Raw genomic sequence first — 24,559 nt, 5'->3', positions numbered from 1 at the left:
CAGATGCTGCAGAGTGCAAATGGCTCAATGTCTAATGCACATCATTACGTGCCCAATTTAAGACATGCCAGAATGCGGAGGAGGTCCAGACCATATACACCCCGCACTTACAAGGGGAAGAGGTCTTACCTCGACGTGTCCGAGCACACCTGCCTTTGGAGACTCTGCTTCCACAAGATGGTGATCAATGAAATATGCAAGCTCATCAGGCCACATATGCAGCCTGCCATCAGGACATCAGTGTCGGTCGAGGTCAAGGTCACTGTCTTTCTACGCGTCCGGTTTCTTTCGGGCCTCCGTGGTCGAGATTTCCCCTTTGTCTCACCGTGCCACCCATCGCTGCATTAGACAGTCACGGAGGCTCTGTATGCGCGTAGGATGGACTTCATCAGCTTTCCCATGACCACAGCGGCTCAGACTAACAGGGCTGGAGCATTCTACCACATTGCTAAGTTCCCAGGGTGCAGGGAGCAATACAGTGCACTCACATCACCATGCGGCACCTTCTCAGGACCCAGAGCTTTTTCGTAACAGAAAAGGATTTCAATTCCCTGAAGGTCTAACTAGTTGTCGACCACAACCAGATCATAATGGCAGTGAATGCCACATGTCCGGGCAGCTTCGATGAAGGTCACATCCTGCGTAAGAGTGCTTTCTCTGACATGTTTAAGAGTCAGCCACAAGGACAATGTTGGATGCTTGGTGACAACCGATATGGCCTAGCGACCTGGCTGATGACCCCCCTGCATGACACCCACACCGAGGCCGAGAAGTGATACAACCAGAGCCACAGAGATACAAGCAATGTGGCCCAGAAACAATAACTGTGCTTAAGCAGCGCTTTAGATGCCTGGACCACTCAGGAGGGGAGCTACAATACAACCCTAAGTAAGTGGCTAAATTCGTGGTTGTGTGCTCCATGCCGCACAACCTGGCTAACAGGAGGGGACAAGAATTGCCAGAAGGGACTGATGCTCCACCTCAGGAGAGGGAGGAAGAGGAGGACGAGGGGCTGGCCACTGACCTAGGGCCAGACAATCAGGCTGGTTATACAACTCTCATGTATGTAACCACAATGTAACACCATTGTGTTACTGTATACACTCAACCTAGATGCACACCTTGACCACAAGAGGTGAACTTGTGGGAGACATTCCTTACCTGATCTCACAGGTATAAAAAGGGAGGACCCATGCAGGGTCATCACTTGGAGTCCTGTGAATAAAGAGTTAAGGTCACAGAGTGACCTTGTTCCCAGAATGTGCCTCGTGTGGTTTCATGCTGTAGAGTAAGGACTTTACAGCAACCATGCCTACGCCTCCCTCCAGACCGCAGGAAAGGGCCCATGGTGGCTACATAGCTGCAAGACTCTTACGTCAGGAGCTGATAACTGAACGATTTGCCAGAAAGAACGTTGCTGTGAGTGACAACGCTGACGCACTGCTGTGTGTGTGCAGCTCAGAAATCAATGGTGGGCATCACCTTGGTGTCAGTTAAAGCTTAAGTTGATTGAAGTTAAGTTTTATTTAACCCTTTCATGTTAAGGAATCACCAGTGTGTTAACGGTCCAGCTATCTGAGACAATGCGCAATAAGGTTATGTTGAACAACATTTTTTTATACGAACATTGGTCTGAAATCATAAGTATCAGGGCCAAAAACACCCCACCCCCACCCACACCCCACTTTTTCCACCATTGACATCAATCAAATGGTCAACATGTCAAGCAACACAGAATACAAATGCAAAGCAGGAGGGTGGCCGCCTCCCCCATACATTACAACAAATTGCATACACCCAGATGGAGATAAAGCACAGCCATCACCTGCGCACATGCACCTCACTTTCCTTCCCCTCTCCCCTTCTTCTCCCCACCTCTACCCCTTTCCCTCTTCGCTCCACGCTGCCTGGCCGAAGAGCTACTCAGACGCTGCCTCATTGGGGGGGGATGAAGGTAGAGGTAGTGGTTGGACGGGTACGGGAGCGGGGGTTGCCGAGGGAGGAACATTCCCTGATCCAGAAGCAGGATCTTGGTCCTGCCTCTCATCTGTTGTTTGCAATGGTTGTGTGGAACCTAGGGGTGGAGTGCTGCGCTCCGGGACCACTGGGAGGCCTGTGCCAACAGAGTTCCTGGCTATCGCCTCCAGGGTCTCCACTATCCGTGGAAAGTACTCAGTCATGGTGGCCAGCTGTCGGGATATGCTCCCCATGCATCGAGGATCTGGTCACCAATGTCTACACTCCTCCTGGACAACTGTACCATCTGTCCGCTCTCATGTGTCGCTTGTGGATCAGACCTGCCGCATCCACGAAACCTCCGCGGGGTCAGCGCCGTTCTGGGGACAAATGGGATGGAATAGAAACATTGAAAATTGGTGCAGGAGTAGGCCATTCGGCCCATGGAGCCTGCACCACCATTCAATAAGATCATGGCTGATCATTCACCTCATTACCCATTTCCTGCTTTCTCTCCATACCCCTTGATCCCTTTAGCTGTAAGGGCCATATCTAACTCCCGCTTAAATACATCCAATGAACTGGCATCAAGAACTCTCTGTGGTAGGGAATTCCACAGGTTAACAACTCTGAGTGAAGAAGTTTCTCCTCATCTCAGTCCGAAATGGCTTACCCTTATCCTTCGACTGTGTCCCCTGGTTCTGGACATCCCCAACATCGGGAACATTTTTCCAGCATCTAACCTGTCCAGTCCCATCAGAATTTTATAAGTTTCTATGAGATCCCCTCTCATCCTTCCAAACTCCAATGAATACAGGTCTAGTCGATCCAGTCTCTCCTCATATGTCAGTCCTGCCATCCCGGGAATCAGTCTGATGAACCTTCGCTGCACTCCCTCAATAGCAAGAATGTCCTTCCTCAGATTAGGAGACTAAAACTGAACACAATATTCCAGGTGAGGCCTCACCAAGGAAGGCCCTGTACAATTGCAGTAAGACCTCCTTTCTCCTATACTCAAATTCCCTAGCTATAAAGGCCAACATACCATTTGCCTTCTTCACCGCCTGCTGTACCTGCATGCCAACTTTCAATGACTGATGTACCATGACACCCAGGTCTCGTTGCACCACCCCTTTTCCTAATCTGCCGCCATTCAGATAATATTCTGCCTTCCTGTTTTTGCCACCAAAGTGGATAACCTCACATTTATCCACATTATACTGCATTTGCCATGCATTTCCGCACTCACCTAACCTGTCCAAGTCACCCTGCAGCTGCTTAGCATCCTCCTCACAGCTCACTCCGCCACCCGTCGTAGTGTCATCTGCAAACGTGGAGCTATTACACTCAATTCCTTCATCTAAATCATTAATGTATATTGTAAATAGCTGGGGTCCCAGCACTGAGCCCTGCGGCACCCCACTAGTCACTGCCTGCCATTCTGAAAAGGAGCCGTTTATCCCGACTCTCTGCTTCCTGTCTGCCAACCAGTTCTCTATCTACGTCAGTACATTACCCCCAATACCATGTGCTTTAATTTTGCACACGAATCTCTTGTGTGGAACCATGTCAAAAGCCTTTTGAAAGTCCAAATACACCACATCCACTGGTTCTCCCTTGTCCACTCTGCTAGTTACATCCTCAAAAAATTCTAGAAGATTTGTCAAGCATGATTTACCTTTCATAAATCCATGCTGACTTGGACCGATCCTATCACTGCTTTCCAAATTCGCTGCTATTTCATCTTTAAGAATTGATTCCAACATTTTCCCCACTACTGGTGTCAGGCTAACTGGTCTCTAATTCCCCGTTTTCTCTCTCCTTTTTTAAAAAGTGGGGTTACATTAGCTACCCTCCAGTCCATAGGAACTGATCCAGAGTCGATAGAATGTTGGAAAATGATCACCAATGCATCCACTACTTCTACGGCCACTTCCTTAAGTACTCTGGAATGCAGACTATCAGGCCCCGGGGATTTATCGGCCTTCAATCGCATCAATTTCCCAAACACAATTTCCCGCCTAATAAGGATTTCCTTCAATTCCTCCTTCTCACTCGACCCTCGGTCCCCTAGTATTTCCAGAAGGTTATTTGTGTCTTACTTTGTGAAGACAGAACCAAAGTATTTGTTCAACTGGTCTGCCATTTCTTTGTTCCCCATTATATATTCACCTGAATCTGACTGCAAGGAGCCCACGTTTGTCTTCACTAATCTTTTTCTCTTCGTGTATCTATAGAAACTTTTGCAGTCAGTTTTTATGTTCCCAGCAAGCTTCCTCTCATACTCTATTTTCCCCCTCCTAATTAAACCCTTTGTCCTCCTCTGCTGAATTACAAAATTCCCTTAGTCCTCAGGTTTGCTGCTTTTTCTGGCCAATTTATATGCCACTTCCTTGGATTTAGCACTATCCTTAATTTCCCTTGTTAGCCACGGTTGAGTCACCTTCCCCGTTTTATTTTTACTCCAGACAGGGATGTACAATTGTTGAAGTTCATCCATGTGATCTTTAAATGTTTGCCATTGCCTATCCACCATCAACCCTTTAAGTATCACTCGCAAGTCTATTCTAGCCAATTCACGTCTCATACCATTGAAGTTACCTTTCCCCAAGTTCAGGACCCTAGTCTCTGAATTAACTGTGTCACTCTTCATCTTAATAAAGAATTCTACCATATTATGGTCACTCTTACACAAGGGACCTCGCACAACAAGATTGTTAATTAGTCCTTTCTCATTACCATCACCCAGTCTAGGATGGCCAGCCCTCTAGTTGGTTTCTCGACATATTGGTCTAGAAAACCATCCCTAAAACACTCCAGGAAATCCTCCTCCATCGCATTGCTACCAGTTTGGTTAGCCCAGTCAATATGTAGATTACAGTCGCCCATGATAACTGCTGAACCTTTATTGCACGCATCCCTAATTTCTTGTTTAATGCTGTCCCAATCCTCATTACTACTGTTTGTACACAACTCCCACTCGCGTTTTCTGCCTTTTGGTATTCCGTAGCTCCACCCATACAGATTCCACATCATCCAAGCTAATGTCCTTCCTTACTATTGCATTAATTTCCTCTTTAACCAGCAACGCCACTCCACCTCCTTTTCCTTTCTGTCTATCCTTCCTAAATGTTGAATACCTCTGGATATTGAGTTCCCAGCCTTGGTCTCCCTGGAGACATGTCTCCGTGCTGCCAATTACATCATATCCCTTAACTGCTATCTGTGCAGTTAATTCGTCCACCTTATTCCGAATACTCCTCGCATTGAGGCACAGAACATTCAGGCTTGTCTTTTTAACACCCTTTGCCACTTTAGAATTTTGCTGTAATGAGGCCCTTTTTGCTTTTTGCCTTAAGTTTCTCTGCCCTCCACTTTTACTTTTCTTCTTTCTATCTTTTTCTTCTGCCCCCATTCTACTTCCCTCTGTCTCCCTGCATAGGTTCCCATCCCCCTGCCATATTAGTTTAACCCCTCCCCAACAGCACTAGCAAACACTCCCCATAACACATTGGTTCCGGTCCTGCCCAGGTGCAGACCGTCGGTTTGTACTGGTCCCACCTCCCCCAGAACCGGTTCCAATGTCCCAGGAATTTGAATCCCTCCCTTCTGCACCACTCCTCAAACCACATATTAATCTGAGCTATCCTGCAATTCCTACTCTGACTAGCACGTGGCACTGGTAGAGATTACTACTTTTGAGGTCCTACTTTTTAATTTAGCTCCTAGCTCCCTAAATTCGTCTTGAAGGACCTCATCCCATTTTTTACCTGTATCATTGGCACCTATATGCACCACGACAACTGGCTGTTTACCCTCCCCCTTCAAAATGTCCTGCACCTGCTCCGAGACATCCTTGACACTTGCACCAGGGAGGCAACATACCATCCTGGAGTCTCGGTTGCGGCCGCAGAAACGTCTATCTATTCCCCTTACAATAGAATCCCCTATCACTATAGCTCTCCCACTCGTTTTCCTGCCCTCCTGTGCAGCAAAGCCACCCACGGTGCCATGGACTTGGCTGCTACTGCCCTCCCCTGACGAGTCTTAATTAAATTCTTTGTCCTCCTCTGCTGAAGTCTGAATTTCTCCCAGTCCTCAGGTTTTCTGCTTTTTCTGGCCAATTTATATGCCTCCTCCTTGGATCTAACACTATCCTTAATTTCCCTTGTTAGCCACGGTTGAGCCATCTTCCCCATTTTATTTTTACTCCAGACAGGGATGTACAATTGTTGAAGTTCATCCATGTGATCTTTAAGTGTTTGTCATTGCCTATCCACCGTCAACCCTTTCAGTATCATTTGCCAGTCTGTTCCTCATACCGTCGAATTTACCTTTCCTTAAGTTCAGGACCCTAATTTCTGAATTAACTATGTCACTCTCCATCTTAATAAAGAATTCTACCATATTATGGTCACTCTTCCCCAAGGGGCCTCGCACAACAAGATTGCTAATTAGTCCCTTCTCATTTCACATCACCCAGTCTAGGATGGCTAATTCTCTAGTTGGTTCCTCGACATATTGGTCTCGAAAACCATCCTTAATACACTCCAGGAAATCCTCCTCCACCGCATTGCTACCGGTTTGGTTAGCCCAATCAATATGTCGATTAAAGTCACCCATGATAACTGCTGTACCTTTATTGCACACATCCATTATTTCTTGTTTGATGCTGTCCCCAACCTCACTACTACTGTTTGGTGGTCTGTACACAACTCCCACTAGCGTTTTCTGCCCTTTGGTATTCCGCAGCTCCACCCATACCGACTCCACATCATCCAAGCTGATGTCCCTCCTTACTATTGCATTAAATTCCTCTTTAACCAGCAACGCCACCCCGCCTCCTTTTCCTTTCTGTCTATCCTTCCTAAATGTTGAATACCACTGGATGTTGAGTTCCCAGCCTTGGTCACCCTGGGGCCATGTCTCCGTGATGCCAATTATATCATATTCCTTAGTTGCTGCCTGTGCAGTTAATTCATCCACCTTATTACGAATGCTCCTCGCATTGAGGCACAGAGCCCTCAGGCTTGTCTTTTTAATACACCTTGCCCCTTTAGAATTTTGCTGCAAGGTGGCCCTTTTTGATTTTTACCTCGGGTTTCTGTGCCCTCCACTTTTACTTTTCTTCTTTCTATCTTTTGCTTCTGCCCCCATTCTGCTTCCCTCTGTCTCCCTGCATAGGTTCCCATCCCCCTGACACATCAGTTTGACCCCTCCCCAACTGTGCTAGCAAACACTCGCCCTAGGACACTGGTTCCGGTCCTGCCCAGGTGCAGAATGTCCAGTTTGTACTGGTCCCATCTCTCCCAGAACCGGTTCCAATGTCCCAGGAATTTGAATCCCTCCCTTCTGCAGCACTCGTAAAGCCACGTATTCATCTGAGCTATCCTGCGATTCCAGCTCTGACTCGTACATGGCACTGGTAGCAATCCTGAGATTACTACCTTTGCGGTCCTACTTTTTAATTTAACTCCTAGTTCCCTAAATTCAGTTTGTCGGACCTCATCCCATTTTTAACCTATATCGTTGGTACCTATTTGCACCATGACAACTGGCTGTTCACCCTCCCCCTCCAAAATGTCCTGCAACCGCTCCGAGACATCCTTGACTCTTGCACCAGGGAGGCAACATACCATCCTAGAGTCTTGATTGCGGCCGCAGAAATGTCTATCTATTCCCCTTACAATAGAATCCCCTACCACTATAGCTCTCCCACTCTTTTTCCTGCCCTCCTGTGCAGCAGAGCCACCCATGGTGCCATGAACTTGGCTGCTGCTGCTTTCCCCTGATGAGTCATCCCCAACAACAGTATCCAGAGCGGTGTATCTGTTTTGGAGGGGGATGACCGCAGGGGACCCCTGCACTACCTTCCTTCCACCGCTCTTCCTGTTGGTTACCCATCTGCTATCTGTCTGTGTAACCTTTACCTGCGGTATGACCAACTCACTAATCATACTATTCACGGCATCCTCAGCATCGTGGATGCTCCAGAGTGAATCCACGTGCAGCTCCGGTGCCGCAATGCATCTGTAAGGAACTGCAGCAGGATACACTTCCCGCACATGTAGTTGTCAGGGGCACTGGAAGCTTCCCTGAGTTCCCACATAGCATAGGATGAGCATGCCACGTGTCCGAGCTCTCCTGCCATGACTTAACCCCTAGATTAACTTAATTAGACAACAACAATGATAAAAGTTACCTACTGATAAAGAAAAGAAAAAGAAAAACTACTCACCAATCACCAGTCAATCACTTACCCCCTTGGCTGTGATGTCACCCACCCTTCGATTTCTTTCTACTTTTTTTGCCTTCTCACCCTGCAGCTGCACCAGCCGGCCTCCTGATGACGTTGGGCCTTTTATAGGCCTCCCGACGCGTCTGGAGCGTGGCGATGCAGGTTCCTTGAAGTCTGTGCTCTCATCCGTCAAGAACTGACCCAGTGGATTGATGGGTGACAATTGGTGCTCCTCAGCACCAGATGTAGGATCATCCGGCGAGTCCGGCCCCGCGCCCCCACCTTCTGGCCTCTATGGTCTTGCCTGGGGCTGCGCTGCTGGCTGAGCTGCAAAACACAAATGAGGTTATTAGAGGAGAAGGGGGTGCTGGGGTCGCAAGGTGATTCCAGCGCTACACACAGCATATGCACGACAAAAGCACCACCGCTATCAGAATCATCACAGACATCACATTTCATGACCATCAACACATTCTGCATTGCAGTGATTTTCATTCGGCCAGCATTATTTATAGGACAATTTTAGAAATCATCTATCATATATGATTGTTTGGATATAAATGGTTGTGGCATCTATTGACTTTACATCACGCAATGGTGTAAACTTTACTCACGTCTCATCACTTCAGGGTCTGCAGATGCTTGCGTGGCCGTCTGGGGGTGCTTCCCCAGGAGTGTGAGCACCCGCTCCTCCATCTCAGTGATGTCGCTGGGAACTGGTGTCCCCTCACCCGTTTGCCTATGCACGGACCTCATCGTTGATAGCTTCTTCTGTAAAAGGTAACAGGACGACATGGCATGAGATCATTGCGTGATATCATTGCTAGGTACTGTCACAGAGACTGATACAACACATAACCGACACATGTAATCATGAATATAAAGATAATTATCATTCTTTATCTAAAGATGTGCACCGTGACCATAGGCTTGACTGCAACATTCCTGGTAAAAGTGAAAGACCTCACATCTGCTGATAGTCACTCATGACTGTTACAAATCAAATTATATATATACATACGTACAGGTAAATAAATGTAATACTTACTCTTGCGGGTCTGACAAGGTAGTTCCATCATTTGCAGCATTGGTTGCCCTCACGCACCTCATTTGTCGCCAACGAGACCACCTCTGCTATTTCGGCCCATATCTTCTGGTAGGCCTTTGGGGTGGGCTTCCCACGCCCTCCGTGTGTCAAATCACCCCGGCGTAACTCGACCTCCTGCAGAAGGGAGGCATTTGCCTCGTCCGAGAACCTCCTGGCTCTTTTGCGCCCTATGGTGTGCTCCTCTCCTCGCTCACTGCTCTCGCCAGCGTCAGTCTCCACAGCATGCTGTGACGCCTCCTCCTCTCCCTCCATTATAATCATCAAATTTGGGCAAATATCTGGCTGGTAACAGCTAATTTTTCTTTTCCTATTTGCTCTAATGCTCTAAACTCTCCCTCCTTCCACCCAAAGCAGCCACACCACACCCACACATGCCTTCACTCCCTCTCTCTCTGTCTCCTCTTCTGCGCATGTCATGATGCCCCTTGACCTCCTGAATCGCGGGAATCGAGCATTGCCATGCTGTTGCTAAGGACAGCGACACTTTACATAAAAACATAAGAAATAGGAACAGAAGTAGGTCATACGGCCCCTCGGCCTGCTCCGACATTCAATAAGATCATGGCTGATCTGATCATGGACTCAGCTCCACTTCCCTGCCCACTCCCCATAACCCCTTATCCCCTTATCGTTTAAGAAACTGTCTATTTCTGTCTTAAATTTATTCCATGTCCCAGCTTCCACAGCTCAAATTCCACAGATTTACAATCCTCAGAGAAGAAATTTCTCCTCATCTATGTTTTAAATAGGCGGTCCCTTATTCTAAGATCATGCCCTCTAGTTCTAGTCTCCCCCATCAGTGAAAACATCCTCTCTCTATCCACCTTGTCCAGCCCCTCATAATCTTATACGTTTCGATAAGATCACCTCTCATTCTTATGAATTCCAATGAGTAGAGGCCCAACCTACTCAACCTTTCCTCATAAGTCAACCCCCTCATCTCCGGAATCAACCTAGTGAACCTTCTCTGGACTGCCTCCAAAGCAAGTATATCCTTTCGTAAATATGGAAACCAAAACTGCACGCAGTATTCCAGGTGTGGCCTCACCAATACCCTGTACAGCTGTAACAAGACTTCCCTGCTTTTATACTCCATCCCCTTTGCAATAAAGGCCAAGATTGCATTGGCCTTCCTGATCACTTGCTGTACCTGCATACTAACCTTTTGTGTTTCATGCACAAGTACCCCCAGGTCCCGCTGCTCTGCAGCACTTTGCAATCTTTCTCCATTTAAATAATAACTTGCTCTTTGATTTTTTCTGTCAATGTGCATGACCTCACACTTTCCAACATTATACTCCATCTGCCAAATGTTTGCCCACTCACTTAGCCTGTCTATGTCCTTTTGCAGATTTTTTGTGCCCTCCTCACACATTGCTTTTCCTCCCATCTTTGTATCATCAGCAAACTTGGCTACGTTGCACTCTGTCCCTTCTTCCAACTCGTTAATATAGATTGTAAATCTACGGCAGAAGGTCAGAGAGATTTAATGCTACCGCCCATTTCATATCGCTCGCGGTAACACCCAATTTCAAAAATGGAGAGACTAGGGGCTTTGAGAATCGGCGACAAGCCGGCGATCTGAAAACCCATTTTTACCACCCCCGCCAAAAATATTGCACATTTTTGGGTGATCTGCACAAAAGTGTAAAATCTAGCCCAATGGCTTTGGCTTTCCCAATGTTTAGTTGAAGGAAATTGTGGCTCATCCAAGATCGGGTATTGGATAAGTAATCTGATAACATAGATACAGTGACAGGTTGAGAGAGGTGGTGGGGAGGTTGAGCTCCAACTTAAATTTCACCCTTCTTGTTTTAGATCCAGCCATAATCACCACTGTCTCTGTAATAGTCAATGTTACTCCAACCACTTCGAGAAATCCCCCCATCCACCATGTTCCACCACATGCATGCTCTGGACATTTCTTTTCAGCAACACCGACTCATTTTATTTCAGAGCTGTCCTGGTCCTCTGTTCCAATTTATCCTTCATCTCATCAGGCACTTTAACAAAAACATATTTTTCTTCCTTTTAGGTGGCAAAGACCACAAATTTCAACAACTATTGGATGCTAGCTGTCTGGTCCTTCTTCCTCTTCACTTTTTTTCCAAGCCCATCTTGCCATCTAATCTTACCCCTTGCTGTATTTTCACTATTGCCTCTGACCTTCCCTACTGCATCTCTGAAGGATCTGTCCTTAGTTTCCTTTATTTTAGAAGTTCTGGCAAAGGGCCCATACCTGAACCATTAACTTGCCTGTTCATTCTATGGATGCTGCCTGACCCGCTGAGTGTTTCCAGCATTTGCTGTTCATATGCTTTTACTATTGCACTTACTATGTGGATTTTGAAGGAACGTTTAAGATGTCCCAACTGCATGGGACATCACCCCCACCATGGTTTCAAGAATAATCGTCCTCTACTGCACGGCCTGTAGCATCATCTCGCAAAGCAGCCTTTTAACATACAGGTCAATAACCTGAATGGAATAGCTATGTCCGAGCAAGATAATGGCAACAGGAAATGAGCGATAAAATCAGCAGTGTAGGGGGGGAAACTATGCCAGACATTTATTCAAGATGCCTTCCAATAGTGCCACAGTATAGCCCATTCTTAACGTTGCAAACCATATCTGTATGCAACTATACCCATACTACCTTCTTCTACACATTCGTGGTCAGTTCTTCCAATGCCATCTATTCTGCTTTGTTGTAACTGATGAAAACAAATACTTAGTACAATGTTCAAATCAAATTTGGTGCATTTGTTTAATCCAATGTTTGGTTTGTGAATGTTGCTAGCTTAATTTGGTATGTTTCCAACATCTGATAGCTAATTTCCTTCTAAGCGAGTCCCTTGTGCATAGCAAAAGTATGTCGGCTAGCTGCAGGGTTTTACTGGGAGCTGACTGAAATTCATTTTCTCAGTCTTTGTCTTCTGCCTACTTGTGTCTACACCTCTTCTGCCAGCTGACCAATTTGCATGATTATAATTTCATCCTGGTTCTATTCATAGTACTCTCACCTCTATATCAAAACATTATGGGCCCGAAATTAGCCCTCTCAAAAAGACCTGTTCACGCATTTGGGATGTGCTAACGGAGCGCTAAAGGGTTTTCGACTGGCGCGACGGCCAGAGCATCCCCCCCCCTGGAATTTCCCCCGGGCCTCCGCAGGCGAAAAGTGGTTTGCGAAGCGCCCTGCGATTAGTGGCACTGGTGCAGCGCACGCACGACAATGTGGAGTAACAAGACACGGAGGCCAAAACTGAGCCCGATTCACACTACACTGCGTACTTACACCAAAGAACTCATACCTGTTATCAGCCGTGCGGCAGTGAAAGTATCGTATGATGAATGGTGCATGATTTACCACTATGGATTGTACCAGGCAATGGCCCAACGTTGTTCGCCAGGAGCTGGCTAGGCAAGATCCGGTGGAACTGGGACGACAGCAAAGCCCTGTCCTCGGCGGATGACGCCCCATGCGCCCAGGTGCTAAACAATTTCCCGGCGTTATTTGAGCCAGGCATTGGCAACTTCACAGGCGCCAAAGTGCAGATCCACCTTGTTCCTGGGGCATGGCCCGTTCATCACAAGGCCCGAGCAGTCCCATATATGATGCGAGAGAAAGTCTAAATCGAGCTGGACAGACTTCAACGAGAAGGAATCATATCACCAGTTGAGTTCAACGAGTGGGCCAGTCCAATCGTGCCAGTGCTAAAGAGCGATGGGACGGTCAGAACTTGCATGGAATTTGCAAGGTGACAATCAATCGAGTCTCGTTACAGGACCAGTACCCACTACCCAAAGTGGAGAATTTATTCGCAACGCTAGCAGGGGGAAAGTCATTCACCAAGCTAGACCTCACCTCCGCTTACGTGACACAGGAGCTGGCTGAACCGTCAAAGAAGTTGACATGCATCAACACGCACATCATCATCATCATCATCATAGGAGTCCCTCGAAATGAGGATGACTTGTTCCACGCCAAAAAGGGATGAGGTCACAGGTGTTTCAATTATATTCCAGGTCCCGAACTACATCTTGAAGGGTGGAAGATGCCTGTGCGTGGATTTTTTTTAAACGTGTGGTGGCCGTTGCACCCCAGCCACCACACGAGCTTGGCAGAGCTAGGTCTTGGTCCAGTGGCAAAGATTAACCAAGATGACTGGAGACCTGCTCTGCTGCACGGACCTAGTGCGCACACATATCGCAGTGTGGACTGGCCCGTGCTGCCCCTGGCCCCTCGCTTCTTCTGGGTCCCGATCTCTTGCCTCTCCTGGGTCCCAATCACATCCCTCGATGAACCCTTGTCGCTCCTTCGCCCTGACCTCGCTGCTCCTGCTGTACCTGCCCGCATTGCAGTCAGCCGTTGCCCTCTGCATCGACGAATTCTTATTGCTTTTTTTTCACAGGGAATTATTTTTGGAGCAAGGGAAGAAGATTTCCGGGCCAAAAGGACTGTTCGTGTATCACAGATACCCCTTTGGGATTCGCTCTGCGGCGGCCATATTCCTGAGGAACATGGAGAGTCTGCTGAAATTGGTTCCATGTACAGTGATGTTCCAGGATGACATCTTGATCACTGGTCGAAACACCACCGAACACTTGCATAACCTGGAAGAGGTTCTGAAGCGACTGGACAGAGTGGGACTCAGGCTGAAACGCTCCAAGTGTGTTTTCCTGGCGCCAGAGGTCAAGTTTCTGGGGAGAAAGATTGCGGCGGACGGCATCAGACCCACGGACTCCAAGACGGAGGCCATCAAGAATGCACCCAGACCACAAAACGTGACTGAGCTGCGTTCGTTCCTGGGACTCCTCAACTATTTTAGTAACTTTCTACCGGGGTTGAGCACTGCTGAACCCTTGCATTTGTTGCTACACAACGGTGACGACTGGGTTTGGGGTAAATCTCAAGAAACAGCCTTTAACAAGGCCAGAAACCTGCTATGTTCCAACAAATTATTTGTATTGTATGACCCATGTAAACATTTGGTACTAGCATGTGATGTGTCATCATACGGGGTCGGGTGTGTGTTACAACAAGCAAATGTGTCAGGCAAACTGCAACCTGTTGCGTATGCGTCCAGAAGTTTGTCCAAGGCTGAGAGAGCCTATAGTATGGTTGAGAAAAGCACTGGCTTTTGTATACGGGGTTAAGAAAATGCACCAATATCTATTTGGCCTCCGGTTCGAGCTTGAAACCAACCACAAACCGCTCACATCACTGCTCTCAGAAAGCAAAGGTATCAACACCAATGCTTCATCCCGCATCCAAAGATGGGCGCTAACGTTATCTGCATATGATTATGTAATCCGCCACAGACCAGGCACGGAGAACTGTGCTGACGCCCTCAGTCGGTTGCCATTGCCCACAACCAGGGTGAAAGTAGCGCAACCCGCAGACTTGCTTCTGGTAATGGACGCCTTTGAGAGCGAGGGGTCGCCCGTTACGGCTTGCCAGGTCAGATCCTGGACCAGCCAAGACTGCCTGTTATCACTAGTAAAAAGATGCATCCTCAATGGGAGCTGGTCAAGGGTTCCCGGGGAAATGCAAAGGAAATATTAAGCCTTTTCACCGAAGCAAAGGACGAACTGTCAGTCCAGTCGGATTGCCTCCTATGGGGAAATCGCATGATTTTGCCCAAAAAGGGCAGGGAAACATTTATACGCGACCTACACAGTACCCACCCAAGCATCGTCATGATGAAGGCTATCGCCAGGTCGCACGTCTGGTGGCCCGGCATCAACTCCGAATTAGAGTCATGCGTACACCAATGCGACACTTGTTCACAGCTGAGCATTGCACCCAGGGAGGCTCCACTGAGTCTGTGGTCATGGCCCGCCACGTAAACTTCGCTGGCCCCTTTCTATGGAAGATGTTTCTAGTAGCAGTGGACGCTTACTCTAAATGGATTGAATGTATAATAATATCATCATGTACATCCACTGCCACCATTGAAAGCCTCAGGGCCATGTTCATCACCTATGGTTTGCCCGATGGCCTTGGCAGTGACAATGGACTATGTTTCACCAGCTCGGAATTCAACGAATTCATGACCCGCAGTGGCATCAAGCATGTTACGTCTGCCCCATTTAAATCCACATCCAACGGCCAAGCGGAATGGACAGTCCAAACCATCATGCAAAGCTTGAGACGCGTAACGGGCGGCTCCTTGCAGACCCGGTTATCTTGGGTCCTGCTCAGCTACCTGACGCGCCCCCACTCGCTCACCGGGGTTTCCCCTGCAGAATTGTTAATGAAGAGAGCACTCAAAACCAGGTTCTCCTTAGTCCACCCGGACCTCAATGATCATGTAGAAACCCGGCGGCACAGGCATAATGTGTACCATGATCGCGCGGCGGCCTCGAGTGCCATTGAAGTCAATGACCCGGTGTTTGTTCTAAATTATGGATACGGTCCCAAGTGGATTGCTGCCACTGTCTTAGCCAAGGAGGGGAATAGAGTGTTTGTTGTAAAATTGTTGAATGGGCAAACGTGCAGAAAGCACCTGGATCAGACCAAACTGCGATTCATGGACTACCAAGAACAGTTTGAGGAAGACCCCACCATCTATGATCTACCAACACACACCCAATCAGCAAGTGACTCCGCTGTCAACCACGAAAATGAACCCACCTTGCCCGACAGTCCGACCAGACCAGCCGAGCTGCCGTGCAACGATGACCCGACCAACTCACCCATGCCAGGGTGTCAACTCAGGCGATCGACCAGGGAACGCAGACCGCCAGATCGCCTCAACATGTAAATAACTTGTACTCAAGACTTTGGGGGGGAAGTGATGTTATGTATGTGAACCTCACCCTGTGTGTAAGACTTGCCACCAGAGGACACACCTTGAGAGACCTATGGGTCACCTGTGTGCACCCTGGTGCAAGCAGGTATAAAAGGCAGGCCACCACATTGCTGCCTCACTTTGGAGTTATATTAAAGAGACTAAGGTCACAATGGTTTAAATTTACAACACAGTTATTCTAAACATAACACCATCCGCTCTCGTAGCCTTGTTCTTAAGATGTCTTATGGCTTTTTTACCTCGTGCAGGGCTGGGGTTTTACTGAGGTGATGGCGGGTAGCATGCTGCGGGATGGAGTCGAGAACACTTGAGTCAAAGGCAGAGTCTTGATTGAGGAGATTTTCGAAGTGCTCCTTCCAGCGGGCCCTGACTGCCTCGGTGTCCTTGATGAGTGTTTCCACGTTCTTGGCCAGCAGTGGGGTGGGGCCTTGGATGTTTGGGCCGTAGGTGGCCTTGACTACGGTGAAGAATCCTCGCACATCATGGCTGTCGGCCAGCTGGTGTATCTCCTGTGCTTTCTCCATCCACCATCTGTTCTTTAGGTCCCGAGCTTTTTATTGGACCTCGGGCTTTAAGCTGTCTGTAATGCTGTCTTGCTGTTCCTTGGGTTGTTGTTTAAGGCTCAGAAATGCCCTGCGCTTGCGATCTATTTGCTCTTGGATCTCCTGGTCATTCTCATCAAACCAGTCCTGGTGTTTCCTGGTTGAGTGACCGAGCGTCTCTTCACAGGCACTGGTTATGGAGGCCTGGAGGGCAGACTAAGCGCTGTAGGCATTCTGTGTCTCAGGGTCATCAAGGCACGCCAAGTTAGCTGGGAGGCGCTGACTGTATAGGTCTCTCTTAGCTGGGTCTTTGAGTGCCCCGGCATTGACTTTTTTGCAGCACTGCTTCTGCTGCCCTGATCGCTTTGGGGCTATGTTGATGTCAATGATGGATCAGATTAGGCGGTATTCTGTCTAGCAGTCGTCAGCTCTTGTCATGGTGCGGATGATGCGCACATCCTTGCAATCCCTGGCTCGGACGATGACATAGTCAAGCAGGTGCCAGTGTTTAGAGCAAGGGTGTTGCCACGATGCCTTGTACTTGTCCCTCTGGCGGAACAAGGTGTTGGTGATGACAAGGTCATGTTCTAGATATTTTGTCAGGAGTAGGGTAGTGCTGGAGTTGGTTTTCCCTACCCCCTCTCTGCTGATCACGCCTCCCCAGAGGGTTGTGTCCTTGCCGACCCTGGCGTTGAAGATACCAAGGAGGATCAGTTTGTCGTCCGCAGACGCGGGACAGAGATTTTTTGAGGCTGGAGTAAAAACCCTCTTTGGTCTCATCTGTCGCATTGAGTGTTGGGGCGTATGCACTGATGACTGTAGCGCATTGATTCCGGGATAGAGTGAGTCGGAGAATCATGAGAAGTTCGTTAATCCCACAGGAGGAGTCTTTGAGGAGGTCGACCAGCTCGTTTTTGATGGCGAAACCAAATCTGTGGAGACGGTGTTCTTCCTATGATTTCCCTTTCCAGAAGAAGGTGTAACCTCCACCATGTTCCTTGAGCTGGCCTTCCCCTACCCGCCGGGTCTCGCTTAGGGTGGCGATGTCGACATCGAAGCAGCTAAGTTCCCGGGCAACTATGGCGGTGCGGCGTTCCGGCCTGTCGCTGTTGGGGTTGTCCATGAGGCTCCTGACGTTCCAGGTCCCGAACTTTATGTTAAAGGGGTGGAAGATACCTGTGCGTGAGTTCTTTTAACGTGGAGTTGTCATTGCACACAGGCTACCACACGGGCTTAGCTGAGCAAGGTCTTGGTCCAGTGGCAAGGGGGTCCAAGAGGATTGGAGACCAGGCACTGCAGTATGAATCTAGTTGCCTACGGCAAGATGTTGGCGCAAGCTCGGCACTGAGTAGCCCCCTTCGTTCCCCTTCGTTGAGATGGTAACTTCTTGATAACTAAATGGAGAAGAGGGAAACATGAACGTGAGAAAAAGAAAAGTGAAATGAAACAATTCAAACCAAAAAGGGAAAAATACAGGCATTTGGGGTAGGGGAAGCAACAGGGAAAAAAAGTATAAAAACATAACAGAACAGCAAGAAGGGAAAAATGAAATGTTAAATAGGCATGGTTTGATAGGAATTAACTCTTGGGAAATACTTCCATTTTAATAGCATTCATGTCCCCAAAATGCTGGGAGCACTGCTCCACCAGTGGAAGTGCAATTGAGTGCAATTTTTGTCCATCCATGACCAATGATGTAAACCCAATCCCAAATCACGGGGACAGCGTCATTATTGTAATTGGGTCAGGTGAGCTGCACCTGTACAAGAACCTCAGAGGTGCAGCAGTCTGGAAAATCAGAGCAGCACCACGGAAGGCTAACCTTGTAATTTATTTTACTGAACCTGTTTTGCAAAACAGTGAAAGAAAGAACCGAAGGAAAATTAAATGATGAACAGTAAAGTTTTTAGAGAGCTAGAGAGAATGTCAGTTTTCCAGATCTTCCACCAGTGGTTATTCAATAAATCGTGAAGCATCAGTGATGGTATAAATGTTACATGATCTGTTGAATGGGGCTGGTTTGATGGGCTAAATGGCCTTTTCTTGCTCCTGCGATTTTAATCAGTTGGTGCCATATTTTAGGGCTTTTACACTAGATAGATTCAGCATCACTGGCCACTCCCATAAGTGGACCCAGTGTCCTTTATGCCCAGAGTGCATATTTTTCCACCCAATATTTGGGTAAATGATAGCACGACCCAGGTATCATAATGTGGAACCTTTTCTCTATACATAATGTACTCTCACTTTGTTATTTGTAAACCATTTTTTCTTTTTAGTTAATAACCATGTTTTATATATAATATATATATATTTTATATATTAACAACTGATAACAATGATAAGTCATAGATCTCTTGACCACAAATCACTTAAAACAGCAAGACATTTACCAGAAATTTCCTTGGGATTTCTCCTACTTCGGTGCCGTAACCTTGCCAGAAGTTTGATGGAAAGTCCATTTATCGCGTAAGCTGGGCTTCCGCCAAACTTCCACCAAAGTGACAGAGCAGAGTTTAAGAAACCTTGAAGATTCACCCCCATTGTCAATGGTGAAGAGATACATCTTTAAAACTGGGCATTCTTTGTTTGCTTGTACTAGTGTTATATAATTCACTGAATGTTAGTGGATTAGTTGAAAACATACCCTAAAATTCAGATATAAAAAATCAAAGAAGTCCAATGTTTCAAGCATCCAGAAGAGATCTGTTACCATACGTTTACCTTGAAATAACATCCATTAACAGAAAAAATGATGAGATTGGGGCAATTGTTAAACATATGCCAACTGTTTTTTTTAATAGCACTTTTGCAGCTATTTTTTCTCAACACTTTCATACTTGTCACATCCTTGAAGCTACTAAAATCTTGTGTTGGTGCCGGAACAGCCAATTAGGTATGCATGGTGTTGGATATAGTTTGTGTCATGTTGTTGTCTTGGGAAATACTCAAATTGGTGCTCGCTCTTGTTTGAAGTCTGGCACTTGAATTATTGCACTGTTGCTCATCTACATTTTTAATTGGACTTGAGTAGTTAAACTTTAAGAAAATTGATAAAATCTTTGGCACTGAGTGTATCTCTTCTAGTAAATTAACACTGAGCTTAGTTTTATAGTGAAATGGTTTTGGTTTCACACCAACGCTAATATTGTAGAGTGTAAATTGGTTGTCAAAACCCAAACTAAATCCAATGCAAAGCTCCGCTTTAATGTCACTGGCATTGAATTACCTACAATTTCGGATAGGGTCAATGGCTTTGGCATAAGGCAGACAGGGATTTTGCTCCACTGCACTGGCATTGGCAGAGTAGGCTCACAGGAATTTCAGGGTCTAAGACTGCAAGGAGAGTAATATCGAGCATGGTGTAAAACCGCTGTTCCACCCTATCCCATGGGTTTCCCTTAACTCCTACTTTCTGTTTTCTCCCTTCTTTCAATTTTAACGCAGTTTGCTATCCTCCCCCTAATTCCATACTCCTTAATCTTCTCGAATAATCTCCACTGCGGTAGCTTGTCAAAGGCCTTCCAAAAGTCCTTGCCCATCCACTACATTCACTACCTCCTCAAAGAATGCTTTGAGATTTGTCAAGCATGATTGTCCCTTATGAAATCAATCCCGGCTACTTCTAACACTTTTCTCTTTTTCGAGATATGTGGAAATTTAATTAAAGATTCTAAAATTTTACCACAGATATTAAACTTCTTCTTAGGCAGTCCCCCGGAGTTGAGGATGACTTGCTTCCACACTAAAATGAGTTTTAAGGTGACTGGTGAGTTCAATGCGGGTTCTACAGTCTCTGTCACAGGTGGGGCAAATGGTGGTTGGAGGGATGCATGGATGGGGTGTTTGATTTGTTGTATGCTCCTTCCGCTTTTTATGCTTGGCTTCCGTGTGCTCCCGCAAAGAAACTTGAAGTGTTCGATGCCTTCTTGGATGCTCCTGTTCCACTTTGAGCGATCTTGGGCCAAGGATTCTCAAGAGTCGGTGGGGTTATTGCATTTTTTCAAGGAGATTTTGAGGGTGTCCTTGAAGCATTTTCTCTGCCCTCCTGGGGCTTGCCTGCCATGACGTAGCTTGGAATAGAGTGCTTGTTTCAGGAATCAAGCATCGGGCATGCGGACAATGTGGCCCGCCCACTGGAGCTGGTCGAGCGTGGTCAACTACAACGAGCACGAAATTAAACTAGCTGGCCTGTAATTAACTCCAATAACTCTGTCTCCCTTTTTAAAAATGGATACGGCATTGGCCAGTCCTCTGGCACATTCCACACTGGATAAAGCCCTGAAATATTATTTTTAGGATCCTGGCAATTTCTTCACGCCTCTCCCTCAGAATCCTATGGAAGAGCATGTCTGTGGAATGCCAAATCTTTCTGTTTCTATCCAATTCAACCATTTGTTTTCGTCTCCTTATTGGGGAGTGAGTGCTGTATAATTAATTAAAAATAAATCATTAACCTAATATAAAGTTACATCTCCCACCATCATTAGCAAACTCCCGAAATTCCACTGGGAAATACTGGACACTGGGTCAATTGGAAACATCAATCAATAAGAAGGAAAACATAATCTTTATTTATGAGCTAAATGCATCATTTTACTATCAATTTAAACCATAGTGCAAGAAGGTTAATAAACCCGTAACCCTGTTGCTCAATGGGATCAGTCAACAGGCAAAATTCATGACAGAAATAAGGCCGAAGTCCTTAAAAGCATTTAAATGAAACCTATTTTAAATACCGATTTACTGAGTTGTGGAGGGGTCACTGTGAAACAGTCGTAGAACATAGAACATAGAAAATAGGTGCAGGAGTAGGCCATTCGGCCCTTTGGGCCTGCACCACCATTCAATATGATCATGGCTGATCATTCACCTCAGTACCCCTTTCCCGCTTTCTCTCCATACCCCTTGATCCCGACATCCGTAAGAGCCATATCTAACTCCCTCTTGAATATATCCAATGAACTGGCATCAACGACTTTCTGTGGCAGGAAATTCCACAAGTTAACAACTCTGAGTGAAGAAGTTTCTCCTCATCTCTGTCCTAAATGGCCTACCCCTTATCCTAAGACTGTGTCCCCTGGTTCTGGACTTCCCCAACATCGGGAACATTCTTCCTGCATCTAACCTGTCCCGTCCCATCAGAATCTTATATGTTTCTATGAGATCCCCTCTCATCCTTCTAAACTCCAGTGTATAAAGGCCCAGTTGATTCAGTCTCTCCTCATATGTCAGTCCAGTCATCCCTGGAATCAGTCTGGTGAACCTTCGCTGCACTCCCTCAATAGCAAGAACGTCCTTCCTCAGATTAGGAGACTAAAACGGAGCACAATATTCCAGGTGAGGCCTCACCAAGGCCCTGTACTACTGCAGTAAGACCTCCCTGCTCCTATACTCAAATCCCCAAGCTATGAAGGCCAACATGCCATTTGCGTTCTTCACCGCCTGCTGTACCTGCATGCCAACTTTCAATGACTGATGAACCATGACACCCAGGTCTCGTTGCACCTCCCCTTTTCCTAAACTGCCACCATTCAGATAATATTCTGCCTTCGTGTTTTTGCCACCAAAGTGGATAACCTCACATTTATCCACATTATACTGCATCTGCCATGCATTTGCCCACTCACCTAACCTGTCCAAATCAATCTGCAGCCTCTTAGCGTCCTCCTCACAGCTCACACCGCCACCTAGTTTAGTGTCATCTGCAAACTTGGAGATATTACACTCAATTCCTGCATCCAAATCATTAATGTATATTGTAAAGAGCTGGGGTCCCAGCACTGAGCCCCGCGGCACTCCACTAGTCACTGCCTCCCATTCCGAAAAGGACCCGTTTATCCCGACTCTCTGCTTCCTGTCTGTCAACCAATTCTCTATCCACGCCGGTACATTACCCCCAATACCATGTGCTTTGATTTTGCACACCAATCTCTTATGTGGGACCTTGTCAAAGGTCTTTTGAAAGTCCAAATAAACCACATCCACTGGTTCTTCCTTGTCCAATCTACTAGTTACATCCTCAAAAAATTCCAGAAGATTTGTCAAGCATGATTTCCCTTTCACAAATCCATGCTGACTTGGACCGATCCTGTCACACTTTCCAAATGTGCTGCTATTTCATCCTTAATAAATTGATTCCAACATTTTCCCCACTACTGATGTCAGGCTAACCGGTCTATAATTTCCCATTATCTCTCTCCCTCCTTTTTTAAAAAGTGGTGTTATGTTAGCTACCCTCCAGTCCATAGGAACTAATCCAGAGTCGATAGACTGTTGGAAAATGATCACCAATGCATCCACTATTTCTAGGGCCACCTCCTTAAGTACTCTGGGATGCAGACAATCGGGCCCCGGGGATTTGTCGGCCTTCAATCCCATCAATTTCCCCAACACAATTTCCCGCCTAATAAAGATATCCTTCAGTTTCTCCTTATCTCTAGACCCTTGGACCCCAAGTACATCCGGAAGGTTATTTGTGTCTTCCTTCGTGAAGATAGAACCAAAGTATTTGTTCAATTGGTCTGCCATTTCTTTGTTCCCCATTATTAATTCACCTGAGTCTGACTGCAAGGGACCTACGTTTGTCTTCACTAATCTTTTTCTCTTCACGTATCTATCGAAGCTTTTGCAGTCAGTTTTTATGTTCCCGGCAAGCTTCCTCTCGTACTCTATTTTCCCCCTCCTCATTAAACCCTTTGTCCTCCTCTGCTGAATTCTAAATTTCTCCCAGTCCTCAGGTTTGTTGCCAATTTATATGCCTCTTCTTTGGATCTAACACTATCCTTAATTTCCCTTGTTAGCCACGTTTGAGCCACCTTCCCTGTTTTATTTTTACTCCAGACAGGGATGTACAACTGTTGAAGTTCATCCATGTGATCTATAAATGTTTGCCATTGCCTATCCACCGTCAACCCTTTAAGTATCATTTGCCACTCATTTCTAGTCAATTCACGCCTCATGCCGTCGAAATTAGCTTTCCTTAAGTTTAGGACCTTAGTTTCTGAATTAACTGTGTCACTCTCCATCTTAATAAAGAATTCTACCATATTATGGTCACTCTTCCCCAAGGGGCCTCGCACAACAAGATTGCTAATTAGTCCCTTCTCATTTCACGTCACCCAGTCTAGGATGGCCAGCTCTCTAGTTGGTTCCTCGACATATTGGTCTAGAAAACCATCCTTAATACACTCCAGGAAATCCTCCTCTACCGCATTGCACCAGTTTGGTTAGCCCAATCTATATGTAAATTAAAGTCGCTGATGATAACTGCTGTACCTTTATTGCACATATCCCCGTGACCCATGTTGTGTCTCCCCACTCCCTGCTGCTGCAGCAAAGGAGGCTGAACGTACTCAATCTCATCAGTGATGAAGTGGTGAATGATGCAGCCTTCCTGAGAGTGATGTCAGTGGCAAATAGCTGATGTAGGAACTGGTTCGTGCATCATGTTTTTGTTTGCTTTCCTTTATTTCTTTCTAAAAATACAGATGATTTACTTTGATAACCATAATCTTTTGAATGCCAAAAATTGTCATCGAATGACTAGGAGTCATACCTTTGCCACAATAGGAGCAAGACTACCATCCGCAATCATCAAATTTCCCACTACGTGGTGACCTTATTTATTATTACTGCTAAGCTTTTCAAATACCTCTCTTTCCATTGGCAGCGATAGGATGCTCCCATTGGCACTTGGGACAAGGGGTGGGTTAGTTCTGTCTTCAAATGCGATGTTCAGCCTATCAATGCTGTCCTGTTCAACAACTGTCATGTAAAAGAGATGGGGATAGAAATTCAGTTGCACCCATTTTTGAGTGTGCCATACATTATCTGCGCTTGACTGGTGAGGTCCAAGGCGCCCCGATTTTGGGCCTCAGGCCTCATCTCGACGGAG

General features: G+C 46.6%; 1 protein-coding gene across 6 annotated transcripts in view; it reads left to right on the top strand.

The window, feature by feature from the left end:
- LOC139272595 (regulator of G-protein signaling 7) overlaps window positions 1–24,559 on the top strand; it is a 733,921-nt gene that overhangs the window by 344,765 nt on the left and 364,597 nt on the right. Inside the window, exon 1 of one of the 6 annotated variants that reach the window (XM_070888675.1) lies at window positions 8,890–8,974. The exons of the other annotated variants lie outside the window; for them this stretch is intronic. The gene's annotated coding sequence lies outside the window, so the exon portion shown is untranslated. Of the gene's footprint in view, window positions 1–8,889; window positions 8,975–24,559 lie in introns of those variants that run through there. 6 annotated transcript variants of the gene reach the window in all.

Source organism: Pristiophorus japonicus, chromosome 9, assembly GCF_044704955.1.
Source record: "Pristiophorus japonicus isolate sPriJap1 chromosome 9, sPriJap1.hap1, whole genome shotgun sequence".
Taxonomy (NCBI): Eukaryota; Metazoa; Chordata; class Chondrichthyes; family Pristiophoridae; genus Pristiophorus; species Pristiophorus japonicus.
The sequence above is the reverse complement of the archived record's forward strand: the minus strand, read 5'-3'. Positions and strand labels throughout refer to the sequence as shown.